Source organism: Schistocerca americana, chromosome 3, assembly GCF_021461395.2.
Source record: "Schistocerca americana isolate TAMUIC-IGC-003095 chromosome 3, iqSchAmer2.1, whole genome shotgun sequence".
In the NCBI taxonomy this organism is placed as follows: Eukaryota; Metazoa; Arthropoda; class Insecta; order Orthoptera; family Acrididae; genus Schistocerca; species Schistocerca americana.
In genome coordinates, this window is record NC_060121.1 from 328409652 (window position 1) to 328423979 (window position 14328).

The window sequence follows — 14328 nt, forward strand, 5'->3', positions numbered from 1 at the left end:
CATCAAAGACTGGGGAGAGGGGGGGGGGAACACGTCACAGGACTGTAGCGCTAGCCGGCTAGCAATCTGCACTCGGATATCAAAGCGGGAAGCGCGGTTCCCGTTCCACGGGATACCTTCTCGCCGGCGGCGGCGCGAGCGCAACAGATGGACAGTTAAAAATCGCCGGCAGCCAATTACACGGGGGCGTCGGGACTGCGCGCGGCGGTGTCGGCGGCGGCTGGGGGCGGCGCCGCCCCTGGTGGGGGCGTCACGTGGCCGGCGGCGGCCTTTATAAGCGGGCGGCGTGCGCGGCTGGCCCCCACACGACCGCCGGCCGCCCCCAGATACGCTTCTCAGCGCTCTCTACTCTCTCGCAGCCAAGGCACAGGTGAGTGGCGCCGCGCCGCGCCGCCCTGCGCTGCACTTTGCCGCGCCGCGCAGCGCCTGCGAGTCGCTGCCAGCCAACAATAAATGCAGTCTGCCCCAACAATCGTTTCACCGTCCACCACCTGCTGCCAGCCTAAGCTCTGGCAAATTATTAATAAAAGAAATTCGTTTCCTGTATGAGCCTGCGACCATTGTAAATACTTCGTGAATAAAACCCTCAACGACACTTAATACATTTCTTTATTTAGCTCGTCGTTTCGGCTACTACGTTGAGCAACGCAGAGCGTCATTGTCAATCAAAACCTGTAACTTGTTTTACAGACCCAGAGTTTTGACCTGACGATGGCGGTAGCCGAAATGTCGTAATAAATAAACGGATATATTAAGCGCTCCAGACAGTTTTATTCACGAACCTTTGCAATATTACCCTAGACTGACTTCCGGTGGGGCATAACGACCTCCCAGCAGGCTATTTATTAGTCAGTCGGCACTGTTAGCTGGTTTTGAGGTTTTCTCATTCTCAAATTCGTGGTAGATGTGGATAAATCATTCACATAAGTTGTTGTATAAAACGAAAGTTACGTGCCAAGCTCAGAAATGTGTAGCGCGGTCGTCAGTGCAGCGTGTACATTGAGGACCATACTACCCATATATGTACACGGCATGTGACATTTGTTTTATACAGCTCACTGTATCTATTATGAACTTGAGAATGAACAAAGCTAGAAAATGTGTAGCAGTGCTTAATAAAGCACCAGTTTAAAATAACAGCCTGGTGGAAACAAGGCAATTCCTCAAAAAATAGTATACCCGTTTTCCGATAATTTTCTTGGTACTGGAGTGTACAGAATACCCCAAGCAACGTACATACTCAGTTCTCTCGTACTGGAAATGTAAGTTCCACAGCTAAACTTTGCCGTTCTTGATTCATTCATTTAAATTTGATTCTCTGAGCCCAGTCTTCGGAGTCGGAGCCCTTATTCCCAAGCGCTCATTTTTGTAATCAGTAAAGCTTTCAAACTCGAACCAAAGCTTCGCTGATTACAAAAACGAGCCCTTGAGATGTGGGCTCCGACTCTGAAAACTAGGTTCGGAGAATCGTGTTTAAATAAATGAGACAAGAACGACAAATTTTAGCTGTTGAACCAAATACATCATCTGCTACCTAGTCTCAGATAGAATAAATAATGGAGAAGACCACGACAAACTTCCTTAACTGATTTGGAACTGACTCGACTGCAATATTTGTGAAACTTTTTATGTTACACACCCTACATTTGGAGCCGCAAGCTCCGTAACGACCTTTATTACTCGTTACTATACCATGAAACCGTTTTCAAATGTCCTAAAATACCTTTCAAGATCGAAAGTTTTCACAGTGATAGAGCGTAAAACTGTCTTGTTCCTTTGTGGTAGGAGTCTTAGGTGTTCTATCATACCCAAAATTTTAGAATGACTTGTAATAAAAGGTCGTTACGTATTGAACCAGTTGTGGCATAACGTTGAACTTAAAAAGTATTATTGTCTCTGATAACCCATGTCCAAACAAAGAAACAGATGTTTCTCCTGTTCCACCATTTACTATAAAGTAAAGACTCTACAACACCCAAAAAATTAGTTAAGTAAAATGGTGAGGTCTTAGAGCACACAACAAAAAATTTAAACTATGGTATGAGGCACTGACAGATGGTCTATTAAATATACCGCTTCTCTTACACCACATTGACAGTGGAGTGTTATTTGCTAAACAACAGTGAGTGAATATTGTTTCAGTATTTCTTACTATATTTAACAATGGATCTGTTCACTATATAATTTGCACGAAACATTACAGAGTTAAATCATAGTTATACGCTGTTTCAGTCTGTTATAGGGTTAAACTATACATTTTACCTGTAATCTAGGTTACATATTATTCACTCAGTCTCGCATGTCATCATTTTTTAATTTCTTTGTTGTGTACTGTAAGATCTCATTTTATTTAGAATTTCCGGTACCACTTAATTACTTCATGGCTGTATCTCTTTGTTTCATGGTTTACCAAAAGATGTGAGAAAGATATATGAAATACTAACACCACTAAATGTGCTTGAAATCCGAAATGTGGACTGTATAGCATAAATAGATATGAAAGACACAAGAAAAGTGTTTACTTAAGATTTTATAACTCACAGACAAGTCAAAAATTGTACTAGTATACCAAGAAGCCAGAATTGTATCCTACAATAGACATTAGAAACTAAGTATCGTCCTAAAATACAATCCAGTCGCTTAACTTTGTTTATACATGTGAAAAATTTCGAATTCCGTTTGTTATAAAGATAAAATTGATCATCTTAATTCCAGTTTTGCACCAGTTCAGAATTTTGGTGCATTGCTAAGTAAAGAATATTCAAACACAAAAACTGAGAATTAAAACTACAACGATTGTAGAATCTGTATTTGGTTATACACCAAAATGTGATAATGACACCTATCCGAAACAAAGAAAGCACTACAACTTGAAAACAGAATCTTGGCTCGTATATAATAAAGTTTTTTTAACGTAGGCAGAGTGTATGTTATGAAGTAATAATGAGTTAACTTCTTACGATAGGGATTCACAGTCATGTAGAATTATTTAAAGGGCATCATATTCACCGCTGACTGTAGAAATTATTTATTTCACGATTGTAATTTGGCCCTTTGGACCATTTTCAAGCAATAGCGCAAAAGATTTTGCTTCTACGCAAGTCGGATTTAAATATGTGCTGAAGCAAAATCTTTTGCAGGACTACCTGAAATGGGTCAAAGGCCGAAATTGCAATTGTGGAATAAATAGTTTCTACAGTCAGCGGCGATATGACGCCCTTTAAATATTACAATGTTACAAAGAGAGCACACAGTCAACTTAGTTAAAATCGTGGAAAGATAGAATGTTACTGTCGTTGACTGTGGTATTATATCTAAAATTGTACAGTTAACCATAACATTCGTATCTATCGATGTTTGAAACTTATAATTTTTTCAATAAGTGAATGCTAATTTTTGGAATTCGCAATGTCTGCAAAGAAGCAAAATAATATAACATACTTTAAATTTCCCCTCAAACAGGTGAGAAGACGATAAAGCGTGGCGAAATACTGGTAGCACGATTTCCTTTCAATTCTATTGCCACGCAAATATTGTTTAACGGGGCTTAGATTGTTGTCCAGCCCCTCACATTCAGATCATGTACCACAATATCGGCAAAATATTTCTCTGCATACATTAAATATCTGTATATCATTCTCCTCCGCTTTTCGAGAGGTTTTGCATATGGATTCAAGACCTCTCGAAAAGAGGAGTAGAATGATATAAAGATATTTAACGTATGCAGAGAAATGAAGTATCACTCCAATTTGGAAACTGAGACGTCTGTGTCACGGTAAGTAAAAAGAAAAATAGAAACGGCTACACGAGGAAAAACATCGTGCAATGAATATGCAATTCTGTTGGAAGCTTTTAACACTCAGAATCATCTGCATTTTCATTTGCAAAGGCACTGCGCTGAGCAGCGAACTAATGTTGAGGTTTCGCCAGAAATGGCTATGGATGTACATGCTATTAGTCAGCATGCATAACACGTTTTGGAACTACGTACTAATAGTGATAATGAATTAACACGTGAGTATGTGTGTATGTGTGTGTGTGTGTGTGTGTGTGTGTGTGGCTGGGCAGAATACGAGTTTGGTTTCAAAACCAACTTTTTTTTCTAGGGGGAGGGGGGGGGGAAGGGGAGAAAATGAGGAGGAATTTTCCTTCCCTACTCCTAGCTGCGTACGCCCTCATTTCTAATGCAGTAGAAACACGTAATTGTCAGCAATCGGACACATTACTTCGATATATCGAACAATTAGTGACATACGAAGTGTGTCCATTGCTGTATTGGACACTTTACACATCTTATATCATGATGATTCCACCAGGACCATTCTCTGCACTGCACTGCCGTGGATACCATTTTCAGAAGAGAGCTGGACCAAGCTGATTCTAGCACAGGTAATCAAACTGCTTCCTTCCGCGTCAGTAGCCAGTCATACTGATAAGTTGGCAAACTGTCAGGCAAACATTTACTTCCAATGGTTGTCAGGAGGCGGAAATAGACTATTCTTGACCCTTTAAACACTTCTATTGTTGGTAATATGCAGCTGGTTTTAGAACTACATCTTCGCCGACGGACCACAGCTTCTACAGGTTCTGCCCCACGAAAGTTTCTTGTAGTTGCACAAATTATGAATTCTGTCGCTGGTATCAGCAATAAAAAATTTGAGCATGTCCAAGCCTCATCTTTTCCTGACATGGAATTTGGTATCTAAAAGAATGTCGAATCATGTCCATAACTGTCCCAGATTGGTATCTAGTATCACTAAAATTCTACTACAAGAACCTACGGGTAGATGGTCTAAACACTTTTAGTTGTGAATTCTTTTTCTTAATTTTGGTTTCACCACAGTTACTTTAACATTCAGGTGGACTATAATGTTGCAGTATTGGTAACATCTACATACAAACAATTAAGATCTTTATGTCAGGTAAAATCTTTGGGGTCAAGTCTAAGAAGCTAGATTTTTATTGATAAAGAATGAAGCAGTAATTGGCATACGAAACTATTTAAATGTTAACCTCATGACATTATTGACATTCATTACTGAAATTTTCAGTACCTTGCTAAATGTACATGTTAACTATCTGCAGTGAAACATTTATGTTTCTGCTAGTTTATAAGCCAAGATATTGGGCTGCGAAGATGCAGTTTTTCAGGTCGTACAGTTTACGTTAAACTACATGTAAGTTTCGATACTTTATTCAGGCAAGCGAATCTAGTAATTATATGAAAATTTTATACCTGACATCGCCTGGTGTCCACCTGTTCCTTATCCAATATCTGCCTAACTGTTATGCAGGCTGATTCTGTGATGACGTTACAAACAAAAGGAAAGATGGTATCATTTTGAGGTAAGGGATCCTCGTCTGCTAACGACCGAGTCGAAAGTTATAAGTGAAAACTGCTCTGATAAATTTGACACATTTACCGGTATTGTTGCTGCTGGGATTTTAAGGCAGACAACTTTCAGAGGCGGCAGTGTGGACCTAAACAGGAAAAATATGTCTAGTAAACATAGGCTGTAAAATGCATATGAACACTTGTTCACTTTCTCTGTAACACATAGCTTCTACTGAACAAGTGCCAATTTGTCTTAAGGTATGCATTTTAGAGCCAATATTTTGTGGACTTTTTTCCTGTTTTGTCCATACTACCACCTCTGAAAGTTCCCTACCCTAGAACCCTACAATCTCAGCAACAACACTACTGGTACGTGTATTGCACTGTCAGATGAATCAGAACGATATTCATTTACAACCTTCGAATCGGTCGTTTCCGCATCAGCATTCCTTACCTCAAACTGATACCGTTACCGTGACACCTGAAAATTTGTAATATCATCACGGAATCAACGAAATTATTGGGAATGCAAGTGAACAACAAATGCAACGACACTGATCTTGCTGCATCCAACGGTTAGAGTTCTTTTAATAGCTTTTGATTTACTGTTGATCTAACTTCGTAATCTAATGATTTTAAAAGAAAATATACTGAAAAATGTTGACCACATTCGTAATTCATTCTTCTTAAATTTGTTGCTTGTTTTCTTGTGATTCTCACTCAGATATTTACGTGTTACTACGGTTGTTTTATATGCTTAGGGCCCACTGCCCGTTAAGACATACTTGATGATTTTTAGAATCTGACGACATGAATATTAAACAAATTGGCCAAAAAACCTGAGACAGCGAAACAAAGAAGCATACTAAAAACTTCCTTCATAATGCGTTTAATGTCCATCCATAACAAAGAATATTGCTTAAACGCTTCCACGATCAGATAGATAAATACGAAGTGGCAACTTTTCTAACGAATTACTTACAGCTGCAGTACATTTGGGTTTGCAATATTATCCTCCGAAGGATCGGCGTAGTTTATAACTCTGAATCTTGATACGGTTATCTAGTAACAACAGCGCACCACAGATTTCATCTACTGACGCATAGGAATAATATGAACAGAGAAAATTTCTGTTTAATAATAAAAGAATATGTTAACAGCTATTGGGGAATCCTGTTCCTTATCTGTCATCACAATATTAATAAAACGGTAATCACGACTAGACTCGTGTTTATGAATGCTATAATATATATTAATTGTTAGGAAATATTTTCATTCAAATACTAATGGATTTCAGAATTACGATGCTGCTCTGTTTTAGTGATGTTCCTTCGTTCCCTTGTGACAGAAAATTTAGCAGCCATCCGCAAGTGGCGTATGTGATCCCCAGACATCACTTTACATTTACTCATTTGTAACTATAGCAGAGTAGCAGTTCCAACACGCACAAAAGCAACGTGTGTGGTAACTGCGACGGTAAAGGAGATGACAACGAAAATGTCATTCATCAAACGCCTGGAGAGATGAGAACTGTGTGCCGCGTCGAGATTCGAACCCGCGAGTCTCGGTCCACCTCAAAGTTTTAATCTTCCAGGAAGTGTCAGCGCACACTCTTCTGCAGAGCGAAAAATTCGTTCTGGTGTGCTATTTATGAATATGTAACGAGCAAGTACTGTTGTGCGACTCACCATAAGTTGCAAATCGCTTGTCTTTAATTGAAATAATGTTTTAAAAATATACATTCAACCTTACTGCGATTCTAATAATGTTATACGGATCAGCGATGCGTTTGCTACTATAGATGGCGAAGAAGCTGAAAACAATACCGAGTCTAATGAAACTTCGTGAAGTATACTTAACGAATACGTTTAATTTGCCATTTCACGCCATGTATACTTTCGTTATTCTTGTGATGCTCAGCCGAACTCACAATTAGCTATTCTGCTATAAATTATAACGCCGTTACAAGCGTTTGTGCTTGTACGTAGGAGCAATTTGAACAAAATTTTCCGAAAGTTCGACGCCATCAAGTATTTTAAAAACTTCGGCTCGTGGGTAATTAAATACGGCGGTTACGTTTTTGCGCTCGCACTTGAGAACATTTTTGAGACTGTTGTTACAATCACGCACAACGTTTTGTATCTGTCAAGTAGCATGATAATAATTCCCGTCACAAACAAAATGTATCTGATAAACCTGCTCGTATAGCAGAACGCACATTGCGGTATCTTACGGGAGAGGGAGGTGAGAGCAGCCGTTGATTTGACACACCGGCCACTCTGTGTGTGGCCTTTAGGAGATTTCTCTCACTCCTTTAAAGAAATGGACTGTTCCCCAATCTCCACGTCAGAAAATACGGTACACGAACAGTTAACTGCCGTAACTAGTAGAGAACAAATAAAATTGTACAGCTGTTGGCAAAAATATATATAAGCTAAAATAAATAAAATGTCTCAAATCATGAAAACAGTGCAGTGGACCAGTGGGACCTTTACCACAGGGTAAAAGCTAGGAAAGAGAGAGGCAAGGTTTTTTCCTCTTTATTGTAAGATAGCGTGAGTTTTGGATCAGAGGGCGGCAATGTTCCTTTCTCGCAGCACAGCCTTCTTTCTCTGTGTCAGCTGAGCGCCAGCAGTTACGTTTAATACTGGTACTTTGTTAATTTCCCGTCCCATCTTTTTCGTAGGTAGTGAAACGCAAGTGGCGTTTCGCTTGGACAGTTATTCACAATGACTAGATGATGTGAACCGAAGACGAGTAAACAAGGACAACGAGACTGAATGCAAAACTGGGACTCCGTGGCCCTCCAACCGGAATTTTAAATTTCTAACGTGGAATCATCAAACGCTAAATTATTAGGCTAAAAGCTTCAACATCCCCTATGTCGAGACCAAAGCCCCGTACATTTCAAAAAGTCAAATTTCCGTAAGACTCTCAGGTGTTACCCATTTATTCAAAAGAATTTTTATTTTAATTTGATATTTATCAGACACATGTTCAGCCGCTTTCGAGACAATATTGTCTCAATCCAGATATCTATTACGGCGTGCATCATATGTCGAATGCCGTAGATATTACATCTGCCCTTCCATCAACGGAGGCCCTTAAAGTATGTCTGCAACACTTTGGTACTTCGTGTTAAACACCGTCTGCTCTCGGCATACGCTCTCTCTCTCTCTCTCTCTCTCTCTCTCTCTCTCTCTCTCTGTAACTCTCTCTATCTCTCTCTCTCTCTCTCTCTATCTATCTATCTGCGCAGAGAGCAGAGGGTGTTTAAAACGAATTGTCAAACTGTGTTGCAGGCGCGTTGTAGGGCCTCCCTTCATGGAAGGACAGCCGTAGTACCTACGGCATTCGATACATGAAGCACACCTAACAGCTTCTTAAATAGATTGTATATCCATGGATTAAATATCAGTGAATAACGAAGAATGGATATTTATTTTGAACATCCCTCACACATTCGTAAATTCGATTCACTGAGGACGTCTCTGAATGACTTAGAGGGCCAAGGTGTCGCACTGGTCAACAGACTTATTTCGCTATAGCAGGAGCTGGGTACAATTCTTCGTGCATATATCACGATTTATGTTTCCTGTGATTTTATGCGATGGTTCCCTTGAAGAGGGCCCAGGGACGCACCCGAATTCATCCCTATTCCTTTCTGCTCCAGCATTGAGCTAATGACCTCGTAGTCGACGCGATGTTAAAATCTTAAAAAAAAAATTTCCATCGGCGGGTCTTTACACCGTAATCTCTCACTCAATTTTTCGAATAATTTTCTGAAATTTGCTTACATTCTTTTCTTGTTAGTTTCATGGTGTAAACACTTAGTTTGTGAAGTTTTATTCTGAGTTAGTGAACCTTTCTATATTTACTGTTAATACAACTGTTTACACACGTACGTTTGAATGCCTGGTAATATCTCGCTCATTATTCAGATGTTTCGAAAATGCTACTATTTGAATTCTGACTTTAAAGGGCTTCCCAAAATAACTGGCGTCTACGTCAGGGAGATTTTTTCGATATGTTAGAACCCATTCTTACTTCCGTACTCGACCATTTGGAAGGACGCGCCGTATTGAAGCGCATTCCCCATATTTATAACGAACGACTGCATGATTCCTTTGAGAAAAGCGGAGTTAATTCCTAGTCCATGCTTCTTCAGCTCAAGTTTCTGTGCTCATTCATGTAGAAGATACACACTTCCAAAATCGAATGAATCATTTCTAAACATCCTGTTTCACAGCAACAGCAGCGTTCGTCGATGTCAGACGGCGAAAGATGTTCGAAATTCTGAGAAAATTAGGGGTAAGCTATAGGGAAAGATGGATAATATACAATATGTACAAGAACCAAGAGGGAACAACAAGCCGGCCGGCCGCAGTGGCCGTGTGGTTAAAGGCGCTGCAGTCTGGAACCGCAAGACCGCTACGGTCGCAGGTTCGAATTCTGCCTCGGGCATGGATGTTTGTGATGTCCTTAGGTTAGTTAGGTTTAACTAGTTCTAAGTTCTAGGGGACTAATGACCTCAGCAGTTGAGTCCCATAGTGCTCAGAGCCATTTGAACCATTTTTTCAACAACAAGCCTGGAACAGAAAGAAAGAAACGTTTGGATCAAAAAGCGTGTAACACATGGATGTAGTCTTTCGCTCCTTCTCTTCAATCTGTACATCGAAGAAGCAATGACTGAAATAAATGCAAGGTTTAAGATGGTGATTAAAATTCAAGGTGAACGGATATCAGTAATAAAATTCGATGGTGGCATTGCTATTCACAGTGAAAATGAAGAAGAATTATAGAATTTGTTGACTGAAATGGACGCTCTAATGAGTACAGATTGAAAGTAACTCGAAGAAAAACGAAAGTAATGAGAAGTAGCAGAAATGAGAACAATGTGTAATTGGAATGAGATTTTCACTCTGCAGCGGAGTGTGTGCTGATATGAAACTTCCTGACAGATTAAAACTGTGTACCGGAGCGAGACTCAAACTCGGGACCTTTGCCTTTCACGGGCAAGTGCTCTACCAACTTTTTTTCCCATTTTTGTTCGGTATTGTTCATTGCGTTTGGTCTGGGCGGACGTCACATGACATCGGTTCAAGATGATCGTTGATTCCTTTACTCAGTTTTTTTTTTTATGACAGAGGGCGAGCAGCCTTCTGACGGAACACGCTGAGCATCAACTGAGCTACCCAAGCACGACTCACGACTCGTCCTCACAGCTTTGATTCTGCCAGTACCTCGTCTCCTACCTGCCAAACTTTACAGAAGCTCTTCTGCGAAACTTGCAGAACTAGCACTCCTGGAACAAAGGATACTGCGGAGGCATGGCTTAGCCACTGCCTAGGGGATGTTTCCAGAATGAGATTTTCACTCTGCAGTGGAGTGTGCGCTGATATGAAACTTCCTAACGGATTAAAACTGTGTGCCGGACCAAGACTCGAACTCAGGACTTTTGCCTTTCGCGGGCAACATCAGAAGTATACGAAGCAAAATAATCCATGACGGAGGAAATAAAATGGACACAAAAAGCAGATTAGCACTGGCAGAAAGAGCATTCCTGGTCAAGAGAAGTCTTCTAGTATCAGACATGGGCCTTATTTGAAGAAGAAATTTATTCTGAGATTGTACGTTTGGAGCAACGCATAGCATGGTACTGATACATGTACTTGAGATGTGGTGCTACAAAAGAATATTGAAAATTATGTAGACTGGTAAGATGAGGAATGAGGAATTCCTCCTTGGAATCGGTGTGGGAAACACTGACAAGAAGAACGGACAGGATGATAGAACATCTGTTACGACATCGTGGAATAACCTCAGTGGTACTAGAGAGAGGAGAGGTGTAGAGAGTGCAACCTGTAGGAAAGACATTGGAATACATCCAGCAAATAATTAAGGAAGCGGGCTGCAAGTGCTACGCTGACATGAAGAGAGTGGCAGCGGAAAGGAGTGCGTGGCAAGCCGCACCAAGCGAGTCAGAAGACTGATGACGCTAGTAAATAAATAAATAAGTGAATAAAATCGTAGCAACATTCGAGAATGTGTTGGGCAGCCGTTTTTCAAAAACTTCTAGAGTTATTGCTACAAGTACCAAGCGTTATACTTCAAGATTTTATTGGATGACACTAGATCCATTTTCGAGTGTGAGTCATGCCTCGTAAAAGCAACAAATTTTACATTTCTTTAAAAATGTAATTGTCGTGTGATACTGCTGGCTATGATATTCCACGGAGTGGGTTCACCAGCTGTCGGAAAGTGTTTTCTGCCTCCGCACACACTGGTGGCTTTCCTTGAGGATATGTGAGACATGTGTCGTACGTGTAGGCACAGAGTGTACGTAAGTGTTACGGATGCAGTGTAGTGTTACTTCGGTTTTGCATGACGATGGTGATGAGAGAGGACGTAGCCTACTCCTCTCCACATCCAACAGACGAATCATCGTCACCAGTGTCCCATGCGCCCACTTCATGAGACACTGTGGCGAAAGGTTTGGAATTTAATCCAGGACATTGGCGCAAAGGCTGCAGATCAAGAACGTTACAGCACCACCTTTTCTACCCTTGCCGACCGATTTCTGGTAGTAAAATCATCAGGATTCTTTTGTAAAAATCAAACTTCACGTTAGAAACGTCGTGTCAGTTTCTTCGACAGTGACATGGTAAGGGTCGGTTTATAATGTCAGCAGAAGGAGAACGGGGAAAGAATTAGTCGTGCCTTTTCAAAGGAACCATCCAGGCATTTGTGTTACACGATTCACGGGAATGACTATTAAGTCGGAGACCAGCGGGGGATATGATTGTGCCGAATGTGTGTACAGCGTCGGATTAACCACCGCCCAATCTCGCTCAGATACAACATTTTAAACCAAATGATCAAGTGAGGAGGTAACAATTAGCTTTATCATATCGAGGAAACAACCATGGCTTTCATATCCATGAGCTGAGTAAACCGATTAAAGCCAGGTTGAGAGAATTGTTTTCAGAACTGCTACTAATAAGCAAAATGTTACCTTCATACGTAAGTAACAAGATTATTAAACCGAAAAACATAATTGTTGGAGTTACTTATTCGGTAACAGAAAATTTGATTGACCATCTTCGGGCATATACTGACGTAGAATACATAAACGTCGATGTAATGAAATTATGTTGGCGAAGTATGTGATAGCAAAATTTGTGCAGCCTACAATTATTTATTTACTTATTTATTGAGTTGTTTTTCATTGCCAGATTTGGGACTTAATCTCGTCTCTTGCATCGCATGAGACACCTCACCACTTACAGTGTTGACATACATGTTTTTAAGTGACTATTAGAAGAAATGAACCGGGGCACAATCCCAGTTGCAGGTCACCTATCTAACGGCTTCCAAGAGCATTAAAATTTTTATGTTCATTACTTCGCACAGTTATTGACAGAGGAGGAGGAGGAGATTAGTGTTTAACGTCCCGTCGACAACGAGGTCATAAGAGACGGAGCGCAAGCTCGGGTGAGGGAAGGATGGGGAAGGAAATCGGCCGTGCCCTTTCAAAGGAACCATCCCGGCATTTGCCTGAAGCGATTTAGGGAAATCACGGAAAACCTAAATCAGGATGGCCGGAGACGGGATTGAACCGTCGTCCTCCCGAATGCGAGTCCAGTGTGCTAACCACTGCGGTTATTGACGGAATATAAAAATTTAAAATGCTGTCATTATCTACTTATTAAGACCAACACATACTTTGAAAAAAGTGTGTATATGTGTGTTGAGGCAACGTAATTCACGGCACGCAAATTACCCAGACTATATTCGTACAGTATTTGGGAAAGAGGCCAAAGGTCTTGCTGCAGCGGGAACACCGGTTCCCGTCAGCTCAACTAAGTTAATCGCTGTCGGGCTGGGCTAGCACTTGGATGGGTGATGGTCAGGTCTGCCGAGCGCTGTCGGCTAGTTGCGTGCACTCAGCCCTTGTGAGACCAGCTGAGGAGCTAGGTGACTCAGAAGTAGCGGCTCTGCTCACGAAAACTGACAGCGGCTGGTAAAGCGGTGTGCTGACCATATACACCTAAATATCCGCACCCAGTGGTGTCTATCGACAGATGATGACGCGGCGGTCGGTCGGAATCGTTGAGCCCTCCGAGGCCTGTCGGGGAGGAGTTTAGTTTCTAGTTTTTATTTGAGAAAGAGGCCACTTAGCATCCTCCAACAAAATTTACACGTAATTTCGAAACTTAACGAAACATTTTCTCGCTGTCATTCCACAGAAAATTATGACTAGAAAAAAGTTTATCACTTAATATATTTTTGCTCTTAATGCTGCAAAACGGGAGCCTCACCCTTAACGTTTCACTTTATTACTTCTTTACTACTAACTCTATTCGTAACACATTATGCATACAGTATCGACATATACCAATGAATATTCCTACGAAATTCTATCACTGCAAGAGAGACAGTTCGGGAGATATGAAGTTTTCTACATGGGAAATCGATTCTTTAAAGAATCAAGTGTGGCGACTTACTGGTATTAAACTTAATGGGAGCAGATACCAATTACAAGCCTCTCATACAACATAATCGATCTGGTCGTAAGTAAGGAAGATTTACAAGCTTTGGTTCAAAGAAATGGGTAGCATACAAAGCACAAAATGATGCTGAAGGATAGACAAAGCAAAGACGAAGGTGCGAAGAGAGCAAAAAACTGGGAATAACACCGTAGTGGAAGCAGTGAAGGAACTGTCGTCCAGGAAGCAAGATTATATGTGATGCCCTAACGAAAGTGGATATCACAAGTAGACTGACATATCCGAGGAAAACATTCTTCAACTACATATGTCTAATGATACCTATATCAAACAGCCTATTTGTGTGGAAAAAGTTCCTGAAGATGTGTGCCTGTTCCCCAGCGTTGTACGGAAGTGAAACGAGAACCATCAGGAATATGGTTTAGAAGAAACTGACAGCCAAATAAATGTGATGCTATCGAAGAATGTTAAAAAAGAAATAAG

At 40.8% G+C, this 14328-nt stretch overlaps 1 protein-coding gene across 1 annotated transcript in view; it reads left to right on the plus strand.

The window, feature by feature from the left end:
* The first annotated feature begins 281 nt into the window (after positions 1 to 281).
* The window catches only part of LOC124606888 (prohormone-1-like), a 332259-nt gene continuing 318212 nt past the window's right edge, over positions 282 to 14328 (plus strand). The window contains exon 1 of the mRNA XM_047138985.1: positions 282 to 370. The gene's annotated coding sequence lies outside the window, so the exon portion shown is untranslated. The remainder of the gene's footprint in view (positions 371 to 14328) is intronic.